At 44.6% G+C, this 20,204-nt stretch overlaps 1 protein-coding gene across 3 annotated transcripts in view; it reads right to left on the bottom strand.

The window, feature by feature from the left end:
• PRR5 (proline rich 5) overlaps positions 1–18,541 on the bottom strand; it is a 95,252-nt gene extending 76,711 nt beyond the window's left edge. The window contains exon 1 of one of the 3 annotated variants that reach the window (XM_065032864.1): positions 18,361–18,541. The gene's annotated coding sequence lies outside the window, so the exon portion shown is untranslated. The remainder of the gene's footprint in view (positions 1–18,360) is intronic. The other 2 variants (XM_065032871.1, XM_065032889.1) reach the window with 2 other exon arrangements.
• Positions 18,542–20,204: the final 1,663 nt, after the last annotated feature.

Here is a 20,204-nt window from a genome sequence, read left to right as displayed (position 1 = left end):
GGAGAGGGAGAGCAGCATCTGACAGCAAAGTGGAGCCAGAACTGACTTCCAACGCAGCAAGAATTTAAAGTCTGCATGGCAAAAAGTAATGACAAGGTCACAAACCCCTTTGACAACTTTATCTGTCTCTCTTCACAAATCTGTAGACTTTGCTGAACATGCTGTAAGGCCCACCAACATTAATGTGGACATCTCCGCTCAAACCACCAAGCTTCTGGCTCAGCACCTTCCAGGCATACACCAGAGCAAAAGCCACACATAGTTCTCTATATTTAGAGCAGAGCTGGGGTTACTTATGGGCACAGTAGTGACAACCAAACCTAACAATGGCAGCATTGGCACGAGATTAGAGACATATGCAGGACCTGTAGCGGAGTTTACGATGCTCACAAGGCCCTGGCTGCAAAAGAAAATTTTGGTTGGGTGGCATAGATTGGGCTAAAGCAATGTCATTCTCCTTTTCTAGGATCGCTATGACTGCAGAGGGAAAGAAAAAGTGTGTGGGGGGGAAGAGTCCAATCCTTACATGGGTAGTACTCTTTAGTCACATATCGTGAATGTAGAAGTACTTTCCACTTGGATTTAATTATGTGAGGGGAAAGGGGGAAAAAATTAAAAAAAAAAAAAACCAATATGAACAAAAAGTAAGTAGCTCATCCTAAGCTCATTACAGATGATTTTCAAGTCTGGAAGAAGAAATTTAATAGATTACGACACTTATTACCTCTTCTACCCCTTCCTCTGCTCCAGCAAAGCAAAGCTGGCAGAGGGGATATGTTACACTCTGTTTCTGTGCAAAATTGAGCGGTGTCAGCTCCTCTGCCAAGGAAGGTGAGGTTCCAGTGAAGCTGCCAGGTGCAATACTGAGATACTTTCTGCTCTACCAGCCTTGCAGATTCTGAAGAAAGGTAGCAAATAGCTGGGGGCAGCGACTTCTTGTATTTCCTCTGACATTTCTACTACTCTCTCAGACTCAGCTTCTGACTACACGCGAGACAGCAGCTGCTTAGTCAAAAGCTTCCTGAGGAAACCCAGTAACATGAGAACACAGCTCCATAGCCTGCATCTGCTGCCATTCTCTAAGCAGGTACTGCTGTCTGAACCCCTTCAGAATAAAAGGAGAAAGGGATATACAAGAAGTTTTTGATGCCTGTCTAGTGGGGATGATATGCCTGGATAGCCAATGATAAACTACCGCTGGGAGAAGGCAGGCCAGGTCTCTAATCTCTCAGTTGCCTAAATTTGGGGAGACGTGAATGTTTGGCTTGCACTTATGCAGAAGTTGGCAAATTCATGGCTCCATCAGTCCTCCATCACTGAAACCAGCCAGAGGTTACATAAACTGTGCAGTAATGTCTGGACCCAGTGTGCTGTAGGCAGTACAAAGAGAAGGGTTTTATGGGAAATAAACTGGCTTCAAAGAAGAAAAGGTAAATATAAGTAGCAGCAATTACAGGACTATCAAAAAAAGCACCTGGATTCAACTCAGCTATCTTTTTGTGTTCCTGCCCTCAAGAATTTGAAGTCCCACAATGCAAATACTACAGATGTAAAAACTGTCATCCCATCATCACCTTTCTGAACAGTTACGAGAGACACCTTGAGCCTCTAAACAATATTCAGCTTTTCAGTAAAGACCTAAATGCAGAGCTATTACTGGGGATTAACAACTGCCTGAATGTTCCTTCAGCCTCAGAAAGGGATACTTGCCAGTGACCAGGCTCTGGAAAAACTCTATGAACATTAGTAATACCAAGAGATGAAAACCAAACATAGTGTGTCTTGCTGGATTTTTTTATACTGGTACACAAGGTATTTTTCAATTAATGACAACAGATGCTGGATCTGGACTCGGGTTGTTATGAGACTTCCCCCTGAAGAGCCTTCAGAAGAGAAGAGGTGGACTCTACACACCTTGTCCTGGGGGAATCCCTCAGACACCTCCTGAGCACCTGACTGAGATGTCAAGAAAGATATCTAAAGCCATTCACAAAAGAATGCTATATCCTTGGTATTTTTGTTTAGTTTCTAATATTTGTTACCTTGAAGTCCACGTTTGCCTGCTTGGCATGTTTCCACAGCAACAGATGCAAAATACATATTCCTCACAAATAAAAGGAGGGCACCTTCCACAGGCCCCTGAAGCTGGGACTGTCAGAAACTGTGGAGCCCCAGGGAGCAGACGGAGGCCCTGAGCAAACGAAGCATTTAAGCACATCCTTAACTACTTCTAAGCACAGAAGCAGCCCCACTCTAGCTCTAACTGGCCATTCCCCTTTGCTTCTAGATAACCTTTTAATGTTCCAAAACTGATTGCACTGCATTCAGAGGCACAGGATTTGATCCAGAAAAAAGACCATGTACTGAAATTATATTTGGCTCCCAAATTTTGAGTAAATCTTGGGTGGAGAGAAGGGAGAACTGAGGGAAGAAATGAGAGAGGATACTGAAGGCTTTTAAGCAGTTAAAGGCTCTGCCTCCAGGCACAGTTTATTCTGACCAGGCTATTTATGAGTATTGATCTTCAGTGGTTTGTGTTCACCATGCAAGTCATTTGGCTGTTGGCGCTGGGTGGGGACACTGCAACCTGTCAGTGGCAGAGCAGCTGCGCGAGTCGTGGTGGACAGATGGCGAGGATGCAGCTCGATTCCTTCCTCCCTATGCTTCCCTCCTATAATTTCCTTTCCTTCTTCTCCCCCCAGTTCTTTCGGCAGGGGGGTGGGGAGAGGTACTTGGACCTCGATGTGCTTGAAGAGCAAATTAAATTCGCCTTCTAATTACTTCCTTAGTCTCTGCAGAAGCAATCTGTCCTCACCCCAGACAGATGGCAACTGCTGTTGCACAGCTGCTCTAACACTGGCAAAGCTGGCAGATAAATGGCAGGCAGGTGTGATGCTGGTTTGGCTCACCAGCTGCAAAGAAATCAAGGAAGAAAACTCAGCCTGTGGGCTGAGGAGAGCACGATTTGGAAGCTGTTCCTGCAGGATGGCTGGTGGTTTAATCAGAGAAAAATCTAATATACTTTTCTGTTAAGACTTAGATCATGCCAGCTGACACTGGGCATTTATTAGAAGGCTGAAGGAAGCTGTAGTATCCTCAGTGGTGCTGACTCTAGCTATCTTCTCACTCCAAGGAGTTCTTACAAGGCCTCTTATTTTTTATTAACTTAGAATGCGTATACTTATTTGTGTGTGTGTATAGATGCATTTTAAGTGTCTATTTCCATGTACTTACACAAAGTCTAATACAATGGTTCTGCTACAATCATGATCAAATAACTGCAGCAGCAGCAATATCACCAAGAGTCTCCTTTTGGTCATTATAGCGCTTAAATACGATGTCACTTCATCAGCCACCATGGCACTGCTTTGTCCCAACCTGCCATGGTTGCGAGCATACAAATGTGAAAGCCTCAAGACCTTGTTGAGGGCTAAACTGCTATCAGCTGAACTGAAAAGATCCTTAATACGAAAAGAAGGAAAAAAAAAACACACCAAAAACCTAAAACAACTTCTCCATTCTCCTCCACCTGGTAAAAGCAACGAGTTATCCTGGACTACCCAACCAGTTCCCAACTTGGCCAAAGTTCTACACAACTTTAAACTTATTTCAAGACCCTTTTCAGTCTGGGTGGTGGTGTCTTTTTCTTCCACATTTGAATTTGCCAGGTTGTCCTGAAAAGACCTTCATTGTCATGTCTTCATTCCTACTGAAATTTCCATGCCTGTTGGGATTTTCACACATGAACAGATGGATGAGTTTGTTTCCAGCAAAGGAAGAGTTACCACCTGCTGAGACCACAGGCAGCCTGCTACCTGCACTATGCTCCGTGAGCTTTGGGAGTACGTACCAAGATATGTGGACCAAAAAAACTCACTCAAAAACAAAAGCCTCAGGTGTTAGCCTCTCAAATAGGCTGTGGAGAGGAAAAGAGCTGCTAGAAAAACATCACTGGGCAATTTAAAGGTGAACATTTTTCAAACTAACATGTTATGCAGGCTCACAGGAACACTCTAGTTCTGTCAAAACACGATTGCTGCAGAAGTGTTAAATGGATTTAAACCAGCCTAAGCTTTTGCTTAGATACTGCCACCCTATGCAGACAGATCCCTTTGTGGATGCAAGTGGGAGAGCTAAAGCAGTCCAGTACTACAGCAGCCATCCCCATTTAGGCATTTCCCATTCACAGTTTAACCCGAGCCTTCCAATTTTGCCTGAAGTGGGTCAGGGAGTGCTCACACAGCCTATTCTGCTAAGCAGAGACATGCAACAGAAACTGCTGGCAGAGGGGTAAGGGCAGTATCAGCTGGGGCAAAAGGGGCCTCTGTATATTTTAACTGGAAACAGCAGTTTGCAAACTGGATGGCAGTGCAGCATCTTTGCTGTGCTTTATCAGTAAAAGCATGCAAACCTAGACACTTTTTAAACGCTATCTGCACAACCCTATCGTGAGCAACTAAAACGCCTATGCAAGTAGGAGGAGTCATTTAAAACCTGAACAAAACTGCTTGTTCAACAGAAGATGATGCAGTCAGAGAATTTTCAAGCTTCCATGAAAACAGAGGAAACACTAGAGATCCAGTATCACAAGTAGCTGAAGGGGCAACATGATTTAAGTTTCAGTTCCAGCAGTACAACCCAACCATGTGAACTTTGGGAAATCTTATAAAATTACAATAGCAAAAGTTAAGTGATAATCAAAGAGAAGAATCTGAATATCAAGGTGTACAGTGGAGCTTGTTGAATGTGTGCTGGTGGACAATACTGGTTGGTAAGTGCTTCGATGACAAACTTCCCTCAAATCTTGTTTGTCACTGTTGTGTGTTACACAGAGACTCAATCATCTGTACAGCACTTATAATGAAGCAGGAGAGAGAGGCTTTTACCACACAGTATTTGCACTGGAGCAACAGTTATTCCACTTATGCAATAAAAAGCAGGAGGAAAAAAAAAAAGAGGGAAAAAAAAGTCAGAAGAAAGATCCTGAAGAGCAAAGGCCAGCTTTGGTTACGCTTACCTTCCTTGAGTAAAAAACAGAGAAGTGAAACAGAGAGGAGCCACAAGCTGAGGCACGTGGCCGGGTGGGTGCCTCTGAACCTCCCCTCAGCCGGCGTCTCTAACCTTTACCAAACACTATCGCACCATCTCTGCTGAGCTAGTGGCGAGAGAGCATCGCTCCTCCGCTCCTTCGCAGCGGGTCGGAGAACAATGCTGGAAAGCTGCCAAGGGTTCAGACGCACAGAGAACGAAGAGGGGAAACCCTCAAGAACCAAACCCCAAACGCGAAAGCTGCTCGAGAGACTGCACAGGCCTGAGCGTCGTTTCTCAGACTTTCTATTTGGGGAAAACTCTCTCCGAGACTCAAGGGTAATCACACCTCAATAAAAATTAGCCACAAGTCAGACAATTTTTCCTCCAAGCTTTATTAAGTAAGCCACTAAGTATCTGCAAAATAGCACAGAAGCAGTTGTATTTAAGGATGCCAAATTATTATTTGTTGGGGCTTTTGGCACTATTCTCAAACAGAGGAGCCTCAGCCATAGACTCACAGACCAAAATCTGACTGAGGTAGGTGCTGCAGGAAACCAGCACAAAGAAAAGATAATTCAGCATAAGCAAAACCAGAAGCATATGTTCTCTCAGGATATGTCCTAGGCACAATCACTCATGGGTAACTAAAGAGCAGCAAAAGCATTGCCACCTGATCTCACAGCAGCAGGCCAGACTCAAAAACAAACCCCAGAATTCCTCCCCGTTTCCCTTCATTTTCAAACTATGAGGGACAAAAAGGTTTTGCAAGATGCCACAAAAGGCTGGCAGACTCCATTTGTTTCACACAGAGTCAGTATCCGACTGAATACTGAAGACCACACTGAGATCACTACAAGGCAGCAGTCCCCCAAGGAAAGATGGTCCATTCCCCACACAGAGTCAACACAGCTTATTTTTACTCCTCAGCACTCTATTTAGAGGTAATTAAAAAATCACTTCCCTGCCTCAAAAGAAGCTGAAAGCCTGCTATAACATCATGATTTTTTTCCTTCTGTTTGCTTACCTGATGTATACACCAAGAACCTCTTGGTTTTGCTGAAATATTTGTGGGATGATGTTTGGTAGCTCTCATCTGCTAATTAAAGGGCAGGAGAAAAAAGGTGGTCTAAAAAGTTCACTTCTGACATAATGGTACCACTCAAAGAAGTGTGTGTGTGGGGGGGGGGAATGCAAACAAAAATAGCCCTCTAAATTGAAAAACAAAACCAAAGACAAAGGAACACTCTCTATCCTCCAGCCCCCACATGCACATTTTCTTCAGTGACGGGGCAGTCTGCAGGCAGACCTTCAAGAGCTGAAATAATCTGCTGCCTTTCTAAAGTGATGGGATTTGTACAGAAGTCTACAGTTTTTGCTGAAGAAATGCAAGAGCCTCTCTTGCCTTACCTGACTTGCTACAGTCATGGAGACTCACAGGCTGGGCTGGATCTGACTTTCTGTTAAAAAAAAAATCAAACAGAAATAAAGAAGGGCCCACTTGGTTTCCTTTCATAGTAATTTTGAAGTCTGGAAAACCTGCGTCAATCTCCCTTATACAAATTTATTCATTTTTACCAAATTTGACTTCCACTTTGGGAAAAAACTGAGAAGAAGGAGACGGCCAGAGGCTGGATGAGAACGCTGAATTGTCTGAAAAATGAGAGATTAACACAGATGCCTTGGTGTTCACAGAAAACATACAATGAAATACAACAGTGGAGAGCGCTGCCAGGGAGCGAGGAGAGCACAGCAAATGAGATGCTGCAACAGTCAGCCAGCAAACACACCGGAGACAGGGATTTAGATTCAGCAAAAGCTCTGCTTACTTCTATTTGAATAGAAATGTCCTCTGTGGAGCCAGAGGACTCTCCAGGCTTGGTATCCCCACAAGAGGAGGGGTCTTCCTCCAAGAGGGCATTAGCCAGACTGGTTCTTTAAAATAAACAGCTGGAATATCCCCCTAAGGGCCAAACACAAAGTGGTTTTGGTGGCTGAACCAGAATTAACTGCAACGAAGACCAGACTTCTGCTCTCTGGCAAGGGTGGTGGGTTGACTCGGTGAGTTTTTAAACTGCTGCTGCTTCAGGGTGACTTCACCATGCTCAGGTTTGCCTGGGAGAGAGGAGAAAAAACTGGAAGGTCCTTTCCCTTCTACCCTCGTTCCCTGCTGCCACTGTTCCCGTTGCACAGTCTTGCTGGGACAAGGCACAAGGTCACAGCGGCATCGAGCTGGGCTGTGCCAAATGTCCGTCTTCCACTGAGGTACCAGGCAGCTGCTTCGCATTTCACTTAGGTGTACTGAGGTAACAGGACAACAAAAATGATTAAGGTAGTGGAGCATCTCCCTTATGAGGAAAGGCTGAGGGAGCTGGGTCTCTTTAGCTTGGAGAAGAGGAGATTGAGGGGTGACCTCATTAATGTTTACAAATATATAAAGGGTGAGTATCGCGAGAATGGAGCCAGGCTCTTCTCGGTGACAATCAACAGCAGGACAAGGTGTAATGGGTTCAAATTGGAACACAAGAGGTTCCACTTAAATTTGAGAAGAAACTTCTTATCAGTAAGAGAAACAGAGCACTGGAACAGGCTGCCCAGGGAGGTTGTGGAGTCTCCTACTCTGGAGACATTCAAAATCCGCCTGGACACATTCCTGTGTAGCCTCATCTAACTGTTCCTGCTCTGGCAGGGGGATTGGACTAGATGATCTCTTGAGGTCCCTTCCAATCCCTAACATTGTGTGATTCTGTGTACAGCAGGGCTGGCGAATCTGCAGCCTCTCCTGAAGTTATTCCATGCACAGAGGCTGCAGTAGATATTTACCTTATATATCTATGGGGAGAGGCTGAGGGAGCTGGGGTTGTTTAGTCTGGAGAAGAGAAGGCTTAGAGGTGACCTCATCACTCTCTGTAACTACCTGAAGGGAAGTTATAGCCAGGTGGGGATTGGTCTCTTCTCCCAGGCAGTCAGCAATAGGACAAGGGGGCATGGGCTTAAACTCTGCCAGGGGAAATTTAGGCTGGATATTAGAAAGAAATTCTTTACAGAGAGAGTGGTCAGGCATTGGAATGGCCTGCCCAGGGAGGTAGTGGACTCGCCGTCCCTAGAGGTTTTTAAACTGAGACTGGACATGGCACTTAGTGCCATGATCTAGTAAACGGACTGGAGTTGGACCAAGGGTTGGACTCGATGATCTCTGAGGTCTTTTCCAACCCAGTCGATTCTGTGATTCTTCAAACTTGTAATATGTGCTCTTCCACTTAGTAGGAACTAAAAGCCCCCAACATGACCCATTATCCTAATTCACATATTCTTATCTTTTAGGCTGTTGCACAGTTCCATTCAGTAAAATCATCAGCAGAGAAGGACAACTCCAGGTTTACTGAAGTAATTTACAGTTCTTATATAGAAGAAACCGGAAAGCAATCAAAGGGAGTGGGGAAGATGGAGGGATGGGAAACAGAACAGCACACCAGACTTGGCTGTCAGTGCTGCACGCAACAGCATGAGATAGCACAGTTTGCACGGAAAGGCTCCAGAGGGCACATGGTGCTGCTAATACAGGATTCATACCTAAAAACTCAATGCAAAATTAATCGATACCTTTAGCTACTCTAAACGCGTGGGCATTACTTGACTTCTCCACGCCTGTTCATATAAACCCTGCACTTTGATTTCTTACCTGAGCGCTCTCCCAGAATTCACCCAACTCTGTTACATGACAGTGTAAGCCCCAGCTCATCACGCCCACTCGGCAACTGCAAAGTGAGCCACGAGCACCCAGGTTTGTTTGCAATAGTGCTGGACTCACCATTCCCAGGTACCTCCTGTCATCACCCAAAGCACCACAATCCATTTGACTTCCTCTCAGTAAACAAAAATGGTAATAAATTAATAGCTAAACCAAGTGTTGGTCTGAGAGCAACCTGCATCACTTGCATGCTAAATGTTTGTACCTTCATTTCAAGGTAGGAAGATATGGGCTTTGCTGTAGAGTCAGCAAAATCACAAGGTAGTTTTAAAACATAAGCAAAGTGAGTCTCTCTTAAATGATTTCAAACATCCCCCATGACTTTGGACACCCTGACCAAGGGCACCATCTTTCAGCTTTATTGCAACATACCATGCTGTGCTCCTCAGAGGTCAGAACTGTCTTCAGATTCCACTAAATCCACTGTTATTTTCTGTTCTTTGATCTATCAGCTTAAGAAATCTGTTCCATTACTCTGTTGTTTGTAGAGGCAGGCGGAAGACTGAGCAACAACGATACAGGAGTTTAAAAAAAAAAAAAAAGGAAAAGAAGAAAAAAAAAAAAAGAAGGCAGTTGAGGGGGGAAAATGGCTTTAATTCATTTATATCTGGGATCTCTGAATGTGTGTACAGAGCTGCTGGGGCCAGCCAAAACAGTAGCAATGGTTGCCTTAAGCTCCTCATGTGCCTCCAGGAGGAGTTCTCCTAAACACTGGCCATCCCAAACCAGAACAGTCCCTACACTTTATATGGGACCATATGGTGGCAAGAATTGGGTCATATCCAAAGATCAAACCACAGGGGATCCTCCCCCGTGTTATGTAAATATTGCCCAGTAGGACCCATGGATAAAAAGCCATTCTGAGCTCTTCAGGGCTCTGCCAGACATATCTCAGCAGGCTTTGGAAAGCTCAAGTTGAAAGAGTAGGAATCCCAACACGTGTCAGCTGTTTTGTTGGTCTCCACAACTACGTAGCACTCCCCACATCCCCTAGGAGGGCATGAAGCAAGAAGCCTTAAAGGGTATGTCCCAGCAGCATAAATCTGCATCCATCCTTCCCAGCACATGCTGGTGATGGGATCACCATGCAGAAGCTGCCTGGGACCTGTCTGCACACGCCTTCCCCTGCATTGGAAGAATGGCAAACCCCAGGTATGTTTTCCACCAGCTGGAAAGGAACTAGGAAGGCATCATCTAGCTACCTGTTGTGTCTTTGCGGGACCTATATTCCATATAATTCCCCATCCATACGAAGTTACACAGGGCACTGGGAGGATACAACACAATCCATGTGGAGCAGGGGCCTCTGCTCAAGAGGACTGAGTCAATCTGCACCCTTGGTCTGTTCAATCTCGTGCGCCTGTGTGCTTATCTGTATGCGTCTGTATATGTATAAGCACATGTATGGAAAACAAAAGAATGCTTAGAAGAGAGCCTAGTTCAGTTAACTGCCTTCTGACATGCCCAAGCTTTGCCTCTGAACCTCAGCTGCCTACAAAAAACTAAACACACTCCAGGGTACAGAGTGCTCCACATACGGTAGTTTGCACTCAGCAATGCAACCATTTGTAATTCCACTGTGCTTTTATCATTCTTATGGCCATCATAACATTTGGGGCCAGCAAGGAACATACCTACTTTAACCATTTGTGGGGGAAACAGAACATCCTCCTTCACAGGATTATGTGATAATAAAGTATCTTCATTTTTAATAGTGGTTTTCCTCTCCTGTTGTTTAACACTGAATAGAGAAGCTGTTACAAGAAGTCAAACAAACAGCAGACAACAAGAAGGGCACATTTTGCCTGAGCACTCAATAGCCCAGTTGCTTGAATGAGAAGAAAAGCAAGGCAAAGAAGAGAGTGAAGAGCATCACACCTTTGCCCAAGCACATGGATGAAAGGCCAGCTTGAAAACTTTTACAGCTTCCAACAAGCATGAGGCTCGTTTTAGCAACAGTGGTGCTCAGTTTTAAATTGTTTTAACTAAGTTAGAGATCTACTTTCTAGGATATCTAAACGCTGCTAAAGGGGCCAGTACAGATCAGTTAAGGGGAATAGCCCTCGTTTAGTCATAAAAATAAAGTGTTGATGTGCAGAACAGTGACTGTGCTTTGTTCTGTGTTTGTACTCTGTGAAACACAGGGTGGTCTTAATTCCTCAACCCAAGGGTATAAAGGCAGAGAAAAAAAAATAAAAAAATCACCAATTAACAATAGATACCAAGACAGATAAATGAGGGACTGGAACTATTTGTTAAATAAGCATGACTGAGGCCACCAGAATTAGCTTCTACAGGACTCCACACATGCTACAAAATAATTGTGAGGGCCAGGATTAAAATGTGAATGATCAAGAAACCTTCATGGGAATTCAAGAAAGACCTCAATGTATTCAGGCGGAGATAATAGCTCTGCAATACATCTGCATCTCCCATTAAACATTGTTAAAAACTCCACGAAAGGGAAAAGAAGTTAACTGAATTTAAATCAGCCAATAAGTATTCTTTTGGATACTTTTTCCCCAGCAAAGGAGTAAAAAGGGATGATGCCAGTGCTGTATAATCAATGTTAAAAACTTCACGCTAAAAGCAGCAAAAGAAGGAGGAATTTACTGTACGTGAGCATGCTAAGCATGAACGTTGCATCTTGTTCCCAACTGGGATATTGTTCAACTTAAATCTTCCGGTAAACTTCAAGAAATCCTTGATGACTGTCACAAGGTATATACAGTGCTGAAGATGGGAAAAATGTATCTTCTAACCTCCCTTAGTGTTTTCTGCCCTGAGTGTAATAACCACAGGCAATTCTGGTAGTCATACAAACACATAATGAAGCCTGAGTATCCCCAGGAAATTGTTTAATAATGATAAATGAACAAAAGCTGTCCAGAATAAAATGGAAAACCGACTCATGCTGGAATTACACATCACAGAAGAATTAATTTGGGAAACATGCTGTAATGCCAAATTTGATCCATGCAAGCAAATCTCACAAGTTTGGGCCAACATCTGGCTTCTTATTTGAACTTTCCAAGCTGCTTCTCTGTTATACAAAACTGGCTTGGATATTTTAGAAGAACAAGCCTGCTCTCAAATTTTCCAATACTTTCTATCTTCAAGGATGCCAGAATTACCACAAGAATGTTTCTTTCCTGGCAGTTTGAATTGAACTGATTCGAGCCTCACTGATAGGATACACTACAGAATAATTTATACCAGGAATGATGCTTTTTTTTTTAGGAGTAGATGTTTTGTTATGCCAAGCCAATCCAATTATGCATTTAGTCTGATAACCTGCTGACAGTGGCCTTTGTCTAGTCCTCCAGAACAAAAATCTAAGTAAATTAAAAACAAAAATACCCCCAAGCCCCACCACAAAAATCAGCAAAACAAACAAACAAAACCATGACTACAAAGCCATGGTAATCACCAGTGGAGCACCCAGGAGTGAATCAAGACTCTCTGTATGTAATTCTTAGTGCCTGTACTTTAGAAGTTAATTGATACTATAATCCCAAGTCATACCCATAAACTAATGCAGACAGCACTGGGTGTTTCTCTTACAGGGACAATCGGATGAGAAGTAAATTCACTCATTGGAATCAATGAAAATTACCAAATCGAACCAGTTCACTGGTATTTCCCTAGATCAGGATATAAGGAGTTAATCAAAGGAAGAGAAGTGGCCCTCCTTTATTTCTGGAGAGAGACATGAAGGATTATTTTACAGAAAGAAAAATTAATGTAGCGGTGAAAAGAAAACCAGCAGTGTTGGCTTACGGAGGGCTGGATGAGCACAGCCACGCTGGGTTAATGCACTTTCTGGAAGAATGCTTTACTTCTTTCAGCTTTCTGATTTCCTTCGCAACTGAGACAACAGAATTTCAGTTTATTTTCTTCTGACTTTCCACTTAAAATGGACAATGCAGGAAGCAAAAACATGGTGCCGTGAAGAAATTCTGGGACTCAAGTTACATTTAATTAAAGGAGAGTCATCCTTAAGCCAGTTTTGTAAATGTTTGTCAATGTTTTCCCTGCCTGCCCTTCAATAAAACATTCACGCTGAAGAAAGGCACACTGTCTCCAATTTTTAAAGCAGCCCCTATGAATCAGAATAAAAATATTCCTCCCTATTCAGCAACAACATACCATCTTGGAGCACTTGTAACTCCACCTATTCTGCAGTAAGAGCATCTCTAATTTCTATAAACTCTGTTTTATTCTGTGACACAACAAGAAATCCAGTGAAGGAAAGGTTATAAGTTAAGACATCAAACCTCCCGTGAGAGTTACATTACGGCACTACCATACAACATACTAGTCAGTGGTCTCTAATTGTTTTTCACGAACTGACCCACCTCATATCTAAGAGAGGAACAGGACAATAATCATCAGTATACAGTAATGCCACAAAACCAAGTTTAAAATCATAATCTCTTTATATTCTTGGAACCACATTCTAAAAAATACCTTAATCCCAAATAAATTGATTAAATCCAAACATAAGCAAACAAACTCTTGGACTGAAGAACTGCTGGAGCTCATCCAAGACAGCAGCCTCTCTCCTGACTGTGGTGTCTTTTGGATCATGTCCCTCAGCCCTTTAAGTCTGTTTGTGCATCACCTACAACTTCAGCAGACCTGCACACCCCTTTGAACTTGCTCTTCACGTTTCACCAAGTGCACAATGTTATGCCTATTACAGGACCTTACAAAGGATAAGGTAACTACTGTCCAAGAGTATCAATTATATTTTGCCAATAACAGCTGGAAATTACAGTAGGAAAATACCCCGAGCCTGTTGCTTTCCAGCTTTTCCTCAAGAGGAGAATTAAACATGGATCCAAGGACACAAAATATAGAGTCAATGTAAACAGAGCAATATTTCTAGCCTGGCCTGCTGTGCTCACCACAGGAAAGTGTCCTCCATCACGTTCCTCCTCCCATCCTCCCTCGCTGTGCAACCACAAAGGCACATGAGATGCTGTAGCGTCTGTTTCACTGAGTAGCAAGCAGCATGCATGTCAGCTGCCAGCAAGTTAAGTGTTCACATACTTCCTGGATCATAGGCTCCTATGAGCTAAAGATGCAGTAAGATCTATTAATTCATCTGGTCCACCGCTCTCCCTATCAGCATCTAATCCAAGCTAGCAGAAAATGACTGTCCCTTCCAGCAGACCACACAGGGGAGTTCAGAAGTTGACTCCCCGCAGAAGAGTTGGCCTCCCTACTAAAGAACCTTGTTTCCAACACCTCCACCCTAACCCCTGGGCACAGCTCAGCCAGGGGAGATGTGACCCTGAGCTGCCAGCCTGCAGAACATTTTCCAGGGCTATGAGCTTTAGAAAACCCCAACCACCAATGCTACCTACCGGCATTTTCCATTGAAGATTATTTAGCTTTGTTCCATCAAGCAGCTTTTCTTGATGTTCAAGTTACCTTTTCTTTTGCAGCCCATTAAGTCTAGTTGCATCGTCTTGCAAAGGCTGAGTGATTATCTCTTGAGTACCCACACCTGAAATTGTTGGTATCTTTGCTTCTTAGATTATCTATAACAAGCATTTTTAACCTTTCTTCAAAATTCAGTCCCTTCACTCTCCTAATCAACTTTTTCACTTCTCTCTCAAACTTTCAAAATGCACATGTCCTGTATTTAAGCCAGGGAGGCAGATGCATCCACACTGCACATGTAAACCTTGTTATTCTTCGATTCATAACTGGGATATATGATGGACAACTGAGCTGCCTTGTATTACCGCGTCACTGCAGCAGCCGTGCCTGACCACAGGCCCTTGATTTGTTTCAGCCCTGTGACTCTGTCTGTGCTCTTTCACACCCAATGCACAAGTTAACCTGCAATTCATTTTATTTTCCTATTTCCATCCCTCGGTTCCCTCAGATTGTTCTGCATCATCGGTCTGTCTGCAGAGGGGCAGTTCATTGACAGTAACTGCAGACACCCTATTTTTACACATGAAAAGGTAAAACCCACCAAGCTCTCCCAATGCTTTTCATGTTCTTTGCTCGGTTGTCATCACGCTGGCCTCTCCACCACGCCACCACTGAGCATAAATACACTTCATTCTTGTACAGCAGATGCATCACCAAGTTTCCCCAAAAGAGCTGTTGCTTTGTCTGCTTGCACAGCAGCATAACAGGTACCTCCATGGTGACACCCACCATCTCTCAGATCACAACTGCGCCCCGAATCACTCGTCAGCCTCCCAAGCAGATTGAATTTCAGCCTGAGCGACACAAAGGAGCATATTGTGGCTAGCTGATGGGCAGGAATGGATTTGGGGTTTACAGTTCCTGTGAGTCTTCCAGCAGCCACAGGGTAATGTGACAGAAAGTAAACATCTTTCAAGTGAAAATAGCTCGGAATAAAATGCGTGTCCCATTTTTTTTCCCTGCACCTGTTATTGGTTTCGGATCCATAATCATCACAAGTGACAACCTTAAACTCAATTGTCCAAGCGAGGTAATGCCCAGCATCATTACGTGGCATTTTCCAAGTTAGCTGTCACGTTTCGTTTAGCATTCTGCACTGGTCCTACAGTTTGGCTCGCCTGGAGATTTTAAATGCAAATGCATTTGCAGGGTGGCATGAAAGAACAATATCAGAATTTCACCTCACACCACAGCCCTTCCTTTGCTCGACTCCAATTGATTCCTTTTTCTTCCCTCTCACATACACAGATTTTGCAGCTACTAAAAAAAAAAAGCTTAAACAAGAAAATCTTTACCTGTTCATTTTTTTTTTCCCTATTGAAAGACTTCCCACTGGCCTTGCAGCTTGAACAGACCTAAACCACAGTTTAAATAATGCTTTGAAATGGCCTACGACTCCAGCTTGAGACGTAGAACAGGCAATTTCTTCAATAGCAGGGAATAATGGCACTTAATTCAAATCATCTCCATACAGAATTTTCCGTCTTCCAACAGCTAGATATGCATTAGCTAATTAATCACTGTTTTCTCTGCACCCCAAACTTGCCAGTCTTCTCCTAAGAAAACAGGGGAAAAGCAAATGCCACCAAGAAGACATGCTTCTGGACAAGCATTTGTCATTTTCTTCTCTTCTTTGTGCTCAGTGTCGATGAGTCCCAGGCCACAGACGTAGGCAGATAATTAACCAAGCTCTTATAATTCAACAGTTCCTTGAGTGGCTGTGGCCAGGGTTACCAGAGAGGCAAATTTTTCATTGACCTTAATATGAAGGCATTTATCTGGCAGTGATGTTGAAACACTTCACACACTGTTAAACGATCAGAACCAGACATAAGCACTTTCTTTCTGGCGCAAGGATGCTTTTGCCTTCGCGTGGGACCAACCACTTGTGCAAATCTAGGCACGACCTGAACACAGCTCAGCAGTGTACACTGAGCCCATGAGAACAGAATACATTCTAGAAATTATAGTGCTGCTACTGCACAGCAAAAAAGCCCCAATTTTCCCTTTAAAGGACAGCTTTTTGGTTTGCATTTGCGGTTTATTATCAAACACGCAAGCAAGAGTGATACTTTAAAGGAAAACAAAGAAGTAGGCCAGGTCAGCAGGTATGAACAGTCTGAGTCTGCAGCTCTGGACCAATCTACCTTGCTGCAATTAATATCCATTACAGTATTTAACTCTATTGTTGAAACAGGAAATGCTATTTTTAGCCATTACTTATTATTTTTGTTCAAAGATTAAGTGCCACTTACAGTTCTATTACCAATCTTGCATTTTATCCTGTGTATTTATGGAGCTGTTCATTAATTCTGCTGGCTTTTACATTCTTTTTTTTTTAAACAAAGTAATTTTACTGGCTTTCTTTATTGTGGCTACATTTTACAACTATAATTCTATCTGTCATAATAATTAAAAGGAAATTCCTCTGGAATGGAAATGGGAGCAGGGGGAGGTATGACTGTATCCCAAGGATCAGATTTTTCAAGCTCAGGGCTTGATTTTCTTAAGCATTGAAGGGTCAGAACTTGGCTTACCTCAATATCCCCCAAAGAACTTGGGATACAAAAGTTTGAGAACTGAAAAGAAAGACCCAAAAACCTAGCAATTTTCTCTGGAACTTAAACACAAGCCTAGGAGTGCTCAAAATCCGTCTCTGTCTTGGGTGATGAGTACTTTTGGAAATTCCTCTTACACTGTCTGCTTTGCAGTACCACTTTTTTTACTGCATATCCACTGGGAACATGTCTCAATCCCAGAGTCTTCCCCTGATTAGATTATTAATGCGAAAGATGATGCATCAAGTCATTCAATCAATGGTATATATTATAAATACGAAATCCCTGTCACTACATGTTCCATAGTAAGTGATATATTAGTAGTCTACCATAGAGAAATCAGAGGTATAAGCAGTATTCATCTGACTCCCAGAACTACTACTGCTGTGGCTACCGGAGAAGTTATGAACAAAGAACAGTTTTGCCAGGCAGCAACACAGCTCTAGATTCCAACTGTGCACTAGATGCAAAGTGTGTCCATTATTCTATAGCTGGCCTATACTGAACTATTTCTTTTATTCAAACTGTAAGAAAGCTGCCTAATTATCACCCAATAGTCTTCTCTTTCCTAAAAAGTAATAGGTGTGCGAGACAGATGAAAAGTATTTATTTTAAATGAAGCATCAAAATTTAGTTTTAGACCTACCTTAATCAACATGCTGGTAAATACGAAAACCGATTGTTTCCTGTAATTTAAAATCAAATGCTTAAAAGTACGCTGGCTGGAAATGATGAACATTAGAAATGCTAAAACGTTTCCTTGAACCTTTTTCTAAGGCTGCCTCTCTTGTTGCTTCTACAATATTAAAACACTGGCATACATCCAACTTTGTGTATTCTTGAAGAAAATGAAGACACCGGACCTTTACTAATGATCACTTGCAAGCTGCCAAAATTAAGAGCGACTGCACGCACACACACAAATTGAAACGGGCAAGTCTGCAAAAGCCATCAGAGATTATACACTTGGGGGTGGAAACATGCAAAATCATTCTGCAAAAAAATACCTTACTCATGCATATATAGATCTTACTTGCGTGAATAAGGCTTACAGCAGTCAACCCACAGGAATCACATTGAGAGTCAACTCCAGTTACCTGAGATAGCTATTTCAGACTGTAAAGAAAGGAGGTGAGTGTCTGCACAAACGCCAACTTCACATTCACGTAGCACGCAAAGAACTGCGAGCCCCAGGTCTACTATTAGCAGAAATCATCTGAGCGGCTGCGAGGGGTGTATTTTACCGCACTTCAGAGGAATAAACAAAGCCGGGAGCCCCCTCGGAGCGGGGAAGCCGCTCCGCTGCTGGCTCACCTCTCCCACCGGACGGCCCCGCTTTCCCACCGCCGCACGGCCCTTGGGGGGGCAAGAAGGGTCTCCCGGAGCCGCTCCCCGAACCCCCAGGGGACACGCCGCAACCCCCGCTCCGCAGGCGCCGTGTCCGCCGGGGAAGAACGAGGCCAGACCCACTTTCCCTTCCCCAATTTTCCGGCCCAAGCGCAGGCAGCAGCAGCGCCCGGTCCCCCTCCAGTCTTCACGCTGGGGGTGCCAGCCCCGCCGCCCCCCACTCACCGTGCGCGACCTCGGCCGGTGCTGCCGGGGGAAGGAAGCCGGAGGCCCGGCCCGGGAGGCTGGGGCGGGGAGAGGGAAGCGGGGGGGAAGGTGCCCGGCAGCCCCTCAGCAAACACGGGCTGCCGCCAGTGCCGCCGCCCGGGGCAGCGGCGCGATGCACAATGCGCGGCCGCGGGAGCCGCGCCGGCAGGGCGGGGCCGGGGCGGGCCGAGGCGGGGAGGGGTCTGACGAACCCGCGGGAGGGAGCCGACGGGAAAGCAGGACATCGACCACCCCAGACCCCTACACACCACACACCCCGCTGGTGCCCCGAGGTGTTTATAGGCAGCCCCTACCCTCCGTGCCCGCTGCTGCTCAGAGGGCAGGCCCCCCCCCCCGTCCCCGCCGCCCGGGTAACCGCGGAGCCGGTGTCGGCGGGCAGGTGAGCGGCGGGCGGCTTGGGGTAGCTCGGCGCTAAGCTTGCTGGTGCAGCCTCCGAGTTGTTTTGCGGAGCAACCAGCGAGCTGCAGCCCGGCTGGTGAGCTCCCGCTCCGCTCCAGCGAGCTGTGGGATCGCAGCTGCCCAAGGGGCAGAAAAGGGGCGAGCAGACAGGCAGCAAATCAGACGTTTAATTCCTGCGAGAAACGTGCAGATGGAGGCAGGAGTTCGGGGGAGGCGGGAGCACAAACGGGCCCGGCCACGGCTGTCAAGAGACGGTGCCACACTTCTCCAGGAGAGCCGATACTGCTCCGGGAGGAGCGGGAAGTCCACTGAGAAGCATCGCAGCTTGCGCCAGACCTTGCATCTGCGGAGGTCCCCGGCGAGGGTTTCGCTGGAGCATGAAGTGCCGTGCGGGGACAGGGCAACGCTGTCTGGCTCAAGTTTGCTTTTATGGTTGTGTATGAATCAAAGCCTGTGGTTTCGCTTGGTCTGTAGCTGGTAGTTTTGATCTGAATTATGGGATTCAAAGCGTGCCCTGCGGGGATTTAAAAGCAAAGGGAAGTTTTATAGAAATCAATTCCACCACAAGTTTCAGCCACATCAAATCGTAGCTCGTTTGGGGTATCTGGCAGGCACGCTGCTCTGGTTTCCTACCTGCTTCAGCAGTCCTGCTTGATGGAAACAGTGCCAAGAAGCAGACTCAAATGATGGCTGTGTTTGGGTGTTAATGCCACAAAGTCACGTCACAGTACTACAGGCTTCAAAATACTTGGTCTTCTGATCTCAGAAGGGGCTGCTCATGGCTTCACTTTCTTCCCATTTGGAAGCTGGACATCAGTGACTTGCTATATTGAATTGATTCAGTTTGTGTTCAGGCTATAATGACTTTGAATGGTAACACCAAATAAAGGAATCTAATAGAAAAGTAAGGATCATACAAAGAAATCCTCCTCTGCAGTGTTCAGGGCAAATTGTTACACTTTAAAAGCAACTAAGAAAGTACACCATCGTATATTTTCTGATTGCAAAGACAATAACAGAAGTGCATGGGTTGTCACTGGGTATTTATACCAGCAGAATTCATTATGTCTGTTGAGATTAAACGGTGAAACAATCAAGTTCACGACTAAGTAGTCCAAGAGTCATGTAAAGTATAAAACTATACTCCTGCATTGAAGAAACCCATTATTTCTCGTCAGCTTAACTGACCCAGATACCTGGGGAAGCCAACTTTGCCCTTCTATATCTTCAGTGGAGGAATGAACAGAATATCCCTGATTGCCCTTGTTCCTGACCACAACAAAGAGTTAATCTGAGGATGAGGGAGCAGTTTCTTCTCCAGCTCTGTCTTTTTTTTTTTTCAAACAGTAGGGTTCTAGGACAAACTAAAGCCCTTAGAAGAGACATCTGTGTCACTATCTGTT

Source organism: Columba livia, chromosome 1 (assembly GCF_036013475.1).
Source record: "Columba livia isolate bColLiv1 breed racing homer chromosome 1, bColLiv1.pat.W.v2, whole genome shotgun sequence".
Classification (NCBI taxonomy): Eukaryota; Metazoa; Chordata; class Aves; order Columbiformes; family Columbidae; genus Columba; species Columba livia.
The sequence above is the reverse complement of the archived record's forward strand: the minus strand, read 5'-3'. Positions and strand labels throughout refer to the sequence as shown.